Source organism: Rhyacophila brunnea, unplaced genomic scaffold, assembly GCF_057557595.1.
Source record: "Rhyacophila brunnea isolate RB1 unplaced genomic scaffold, BYU_Rbru_1.0 scaffold_16, whole genome shotgun sequence".
In the NCBI taxonomy this organism is placed as follows: domain Eukaryota; kingdom Metazoa; phylum Arthropoda; class Insecta; order Trichoptera; family Rhyacophilidae; genus Rhyacophila; species Rhyacophila brunnea.
The window spans coordinates 25,547,832-25,554,714 of NW_028232816.1; positions in this window are offsets into that span (position 1 = coordinate 25,547,832).

Here is a 6,883-nt window from a genome sequence, read left to right on the forward strand (position 1 = left end):
TAATTGTTACAATAAATTAGCCGTCTGTCAAAACTGCATATTTGCTCTAACAGTTAACACAGCCAATTGAGTGGCTGTTAAAACATACCACTTTTTGACAGTTTAGACGGTTAATTTATTATGACAATTAACCGCCTAAATACATTAATAAGATAAACTACCGTCGATATCCGGCATCCGCCTTGTGTATAGAATATACCCATTAATATACCAAATATAGCTGCATTACAAATTTTATCACGACGACGCTTACAACAATACTCTTGTATGATATTAATAAATATTATTTTATGTGGTCATTAAAAGTTAATAGAGAAAAAACAAGGTATCATGATGAAATACAGTTTTACTACTTAACTAACTTAACTAACTACGCTAATCTCGCAAATATACCTACCGCCAAATTCTTAATATTCGACCTTCACACAGCACCCTGATCTTTAACCTACGGTTTATTAACTAATAAATAATATCAACTATTTTAGAAGCATTACCCTTTTCACTGATCGTTAAAAATAATTAAATCACAACTGCATGTTTTAAATTTGAAAATTTACTTGTTTCCGCTGTGCTCATCTTCTCAATTATTTCATATACATATGTTTTTTTTTTTAATTGTAACATAAATATAAATTATACATTTTAAATAGGTAATCGGTATGCACCTTAAAATGCCCATGAACTTACCCAATATAAGATAATTAAACATGTTGTGGCTTAGCAAATATATTTTTTAATTAAAATATAAATGGGCAGGTACCTACTTAAGTAGATAGTCCATGGCATCATAGGGTATTTTAATCAAACAGTACACAAGTCTACTTCAACGGCTCACTAATGATTGGTCGTCGCGGAAATGATAAAAAGCTAAACCAAAGTTATACCTAGGTACCTACTAGTATATTACCAATTTTCCTTTTTTAAATATATATTTGCTTCATTATTTTGACATGTTTAGGTAATAAAATTTCACAGATGTAACTTAATTAATTTGCCATAAACGATAGATAATAATTATTCAAAGTTGTAAAAGAAGAGCTCATATCCATCGTTATTTGTAAGTTAGAAACTCCACAAACGCCGGCTTTATATTTAAAATGTGATATAATATTTATATGGTTTAAAAAAAAAGCGCAACTTATCGCGGCTGACGCGTATGCCGGCGTTTTATGATTCGTTTACGTTTATAAGAACACTAAGTGTGATTACTAATTTTCTTCAATTTATAGATTAATACTTTTTTAATAATCTTGTTAGTCTGTCCTCACATGCAATAATAATAATTGTCACCATGAGATTAACTCCCAGGAATTGAATTTACTTTTAGTTGTTATAATCTTTTTTCAAGTAGTAGGTACAATTTAACACGGTTTATTATATAATTACCTAAGTAAAGATCGTTTACGCCCGCGGTGGCCGCGCGGCATAAGCGTTGGACTATCATGCCGTGGGTCCCAGGTTCGAATCCTGGGTCTGGCAAGTACACATATTGTTTTTTAATATGTGTGTGGGTCAGGGTATGGACCTAATAGGTTGAGCAAGTGGCCGACATCCATTTCTCGTAAAAACAAAATCTGTTAATACAAACATCTACTCTGTGGAGGCCCATATGATCCTATTAGGATCGGACATAGTCGAAGAGAAAAAGATCGTTTATACCTAAACGAAAATACCACAATCGTACTGATTTTTAGCTGTGGGGTTAAAATAGTAAATTCATTGGTAAGATATACCTACTTATTTAGGTAATATGAAGGTGTACTTGATTTTATTAGAACCATGTATAAATAATAATATAGTTTCTTTCAACTCTTACTAGAATACCATTATGATAGATAGACAAGATGCACTGCTACCTATCAGTAGCGAAAGGTGGATGTAGGCTGTTAAGATCCGCCATAAATAGTGTACATTACGCTTTGTTAGTCACACGTATTTGTTTTTATTGAACTAAGACTACAATTTACAGATGGTATTGGTTAGTTTAATTAAACCAAACCATAATAGTTATGCACACCTTTTCATTCATACTTATTTGTTTTCGTTGTTTTAAGAATACATATTACACATATTAATGGTTATTTTTTTAAAATTCATTAAACCCTGCCTAACCAAACTATAAAAGATAAAAAATATTTTTCTATCTATAACATATTTATTATTATTATATAAGTTATGTATGATTTAATTGCATAATTTTACATATTTTATAGATAGACGAGTATTTTTGAGTATTATCCATTATGGCTTGGTTTTCGCAGAGATTAATTGAATTTTAAAAACTAACTAACACCATCTCTAAATTAAGTCGTATTTCAATGAAAACAAATAATTATGACTGACAAAGTTTAGTATGCACTATTTATGTCGGATCTTAACAGCCTACCTCCACCCTTCGCCACCGCTACCTATATAATATGCCAATGTGAAAATCAAAACCAAAATGGTTTAAGTTAAAAAGAAAAATCAGGACACAATTATATACAAAATGGAATACTTGAAGGTATTTATATAATTATTTTATATCCAAACTTAATTTCAAAAATTCTGTTGTAAGTATTAATTTCAGTTATATTTGACTGTAAGGAACGATAATTAATCACCTAGTTAGTACGTATCTAGTATCATAGAAAACCTTTGAATTAAAACATAAAAAGCCTACTTAATTACATATTGAACAATGTATTGTAACGATATGCTGTACACCACTAACTATTAAATATGTCAAACCTTTTTTTCGTAAGATTACCGCAATATAAAAAAAACTTACTTCTACAATATTCAAGCACCGGTTTCATTTCAAACCAAACAACACATTATAATGTTTCAGGTTAAGTATCGAACACACATTTTAAATGTTAGAATTACTGTTAATACACTGAACTGTGATAAAGTTATTGGTAGATTCCGGGCAGCCAGGTTCATCTGTTCCAATCATCCGGCGGAGCAAGAGGAGAGAAGGCCGAGCGTCTCATCGCTGCGGGAATCGAAGATGCTGACGATACCACAGGAGTTGTTGGACCTCCGAGTAAAGACTCAATCGAAAATCCATGCCTGAGCTTTCTAGTGGCGGCCGTTATAAGATCAGTTCTTGGGGCTGGTCGTAATGGTCTAGGAGCCGCAAGCATTGACGGAGGCGGCGGTAGGTGAAGAGGTGGTAAGCAGTATGGTAAAGGTAATGATAAAGATAGCGATAAAGGTAGAGGTAATGGAGGAAGACAATACGCTTCCGGTCCTAATAACGACGCTAAAGCTCGTTGTTCTCTCAAAAGCATACCACCAGCTGGCCGTTTATATCTCTTACGTCTTCGCAGAAAGCTTCCGTTGTCAAACATATCTTCCGCTAGAGGATCTAACGTCCAGTAATTTCCTTTTCCGGGATTTCCGGGTTCGCGCGGTATTTTAATAAAACAGTCATTCAATGAGAGATTATGTCGTATAGAATTCTGCCAGGCGGGAAATTTTTCTCTATAATACGGAAATCGTGTCATGATAAACTCACAAATTCCACTCAAAGTAAGTTTTTTATGCGGTGATTGAAGTATTGCCATAGTTATGAGAGCTATGTAAGAATATGGAGGTTTTATAAGTTGTCCCGATTTAGGTTTTCCTGTGGAGTTTGTTTCACCTTCACTATTATGTCCTGCCATAAAAACTGGTGATCCTCCGTCCACAGACACCATATCCTCACGTTTTTGGATGTATTCCAATGACATCTCTTCTCTCTTTCTGATGTATTCCTCCATGTCCGGGTCTTCGCGGGTGCTGTGATAGAGATCCAGCTCTTCGCGGAGGAATCGCTCCGCCGACGAGGTGGGAGGCAGGGGGCGGAGGTCCAGGGCTCCCCCGTGCGCTGCCGCCCCCTCGACCATTCCCCCTACAGGCTCCCACTCATAGCTCATCGGGGCACCCTTGGGGCCATAGGCACCAATCTTTGAGACTTTGCAATCAATTTTTGATATAGATAATACACTCTACTCAAATTCCAAGCTTCATCTTAAAACAGGTAGGTACTGTATCACTAGATTCACTATTGTTTCATAGCTAATAAACACAGTTTTTTTCACTAAATTTATTTTTGTTTTATCTGCAATTTATTACAAATAACTTCTTGTTATAAGTCTATAGATATAGCCATTATAGCCATATAAAGTTATAGTTTGTCAATTAAACATTTTTATTGTTTCAAATATAAATTTGGTATTTATTATGTTTTCTTACGAGGCAAAATATAGTACTTTTAAATTAATTAAAACGATATTTCATACACAATACTCTCATATACTTTTAAATGCAAATGTAGATGGATAGAATCAAGTATTTTTTCCCGCTTTTATATCATTAATCATGTAAACAAACTAACGAGAAATTGTCATTTCAAATTCGCAATAAAATCTTCAGTGATTCTTGGTTCGAAATATTTATAGTCAACGTATCCCGCGTTATCTAGTATTACCGATTGTCTATTGACAGGCGCCAGTTTCCGGTTACGCGGGAAAACAGTTTTGGCGGGAAATTGCAGCGCGAGTTGCGGTCGCGTTCACTCGCCGCGCGGCAGTGGAGTCCGTGGCGGGCGGCGCCTAATCTCGTCCCCTGCACAAACTGTTTGGATAGCCCCGCCCTGCCCCCACCCCGGACTGGTGTCTTCGCACCCCGCGGGGGGGCCAGCACTCGCGATCGATCGGGAAAGCAGGCTTAACTTTGTGGCCGCGCGATTCTGTTCTCGCTTCTGCAGGCGGATGCTTTTTCACAAATAAAACCACCGGCATAAACATCTATCTGCTTGTATCGCTTACATCTTTTTAAAGGCTTTATAATATCTTTTGAGCGAGAAAGAACCAAATTGTTTCATTACTTTTTACGTTATTCTAATATAATAAGTGTAATATAATTATAAATAATAGGTATAAGGCAAATCCAAAAATTACGACTAGCGCAACGTTGCATGGAAAGGTGCTTTTTGGGTAGGTATGACGCGGAAAGAGCACAAAATAAACCGATATAATTATGAGGAGGCGAAGAAGAACACGCGATGTGGTAAAGGTCATAAAGCTCAATGTAAAGACATGAAAAGAGCCCTAGCCTGAGGGCCCGGGCTCAGGAGATGCCCGGCGAGGCGAGTCGACCAGATAAGTGAAATAAACACACATCACAAATTTGCTTCACTTGTAAAAAATAGTCGCCCGCGACTCTATTTTCCTTCAACAATATTATTATTTAAAATTATGTGGTGTATCAGTAGGTACTCGACAACTCCGAAATTCAAATGGATGTAAGTATTAAAATATACAAAAAACACCTACACATTAATTTTACCGCGTACATCATTTGGAAAACGTTACTGTAGAGCGTCACATTGCCTTTATCCTTAGCGATAGGTAGGGAGGCCATGCCCAAGGAGCACTAAATTAGGGACGCTCTAAAATCAATCGACGGTTCGACTCACAAAGTTCGGTAGATGTAGGTACGTGACAGGGAATAACTTGGAACCGAGAAACGTAGAAGGAAGTAGGAAAAGCTTTCATTCAGCAGTGGATTGATCCCAGCTGATGATGATGATATAATTAGATAATTACATATACCTATAAAGACTGACTATACCTAATTAATATATTGTTTAAATAATGTTTTAAAATCTTTTAAGATATACCGAATACCTATCAATACCTACAATACGTTGTAAGAACCTAAACACCAGTTATCTCGGCATTGGGGTCAAACTACAAGATTTACTGTATCCTGTCGCATAGCAATGCCTTGATGCGGATTAAAGGTGACATGCCAAATTGAAGAAAAAAACTTTTAAGGATTTTAAAAAAGTAGCTACTTTTATTAAAATGAAAAATCTTAGATAGAGTTTGTATTTAAATTGGGATGATAAAAGGTATGGAGCTAAATTTTCTCTATTGTGTACGTAAAATATGTATTATGTACTCTACCCAGTGAATCCCCACACTATCAATGAATGATTCTGTCGATTTGAATATCAATATTTATCTAATAAATACCTACTTCTGGTACAAAAAAGACATGGCGATCGCCTAGAATAAATTCTAATACATTAATTATCTACCTAACTATGATACTGAACAGGGGATTCAAAATTAAGAAAAACATAACATACTACGTCTGGACAAATATGTGATAAACTTTAACACGTGTTAAAGACTAAATTATTTTCAATATTTACATCTTTAAGTATCATAATAATATGCATTAAAGTATTTCACATAAATAAAACGCACATTCAATATTTTTTGGTGGTTGGTGCGCTTTGGTTGTATGGCTTGACCGTCATAAAGTAGCCTACTTCAAAACCTTGCTCCATGGCGACGGCATTCACATTTCTATCTTACTAATATGATATGTGGTACTGAAGTACCCACGTAAATTAAAAAGTAGGTAGTTACCTACATAATTACGTATATTGACTACTTAAGTAGGCAGGCATCTACTTGAGCTATGGCTAAAAGAATGTAGAAAGTGTACTTTCAAGACTAAACATATAATTGGTGACCATTTGTTAAGGTAATTTATCACAGTTATTTTTACAATGACTTTTAATTATTTTTTCGATTAATTTAATTATGCTATGAATCAAGTACACTTTAAAAAACGACATGCGAAATTAATCCATCCTTATGATTGGAAACTGTGACCCACGGCTTTAGAGACAGATGTTCTGCCTAAATAATTATCACATTGTTTAAAAATTAATCATTAATTATTATGTATTTGATCTTGGAATCTTCCTATATAAATACAGTTAAAAATTACAAAACCAATATAAATACTTACGCATACTTACTATCTAAAAAAAAACAAATAATTAACCATCTACGCCAATGAATATCCTACAAAGTTGTGATTGTGGCTGCTTACA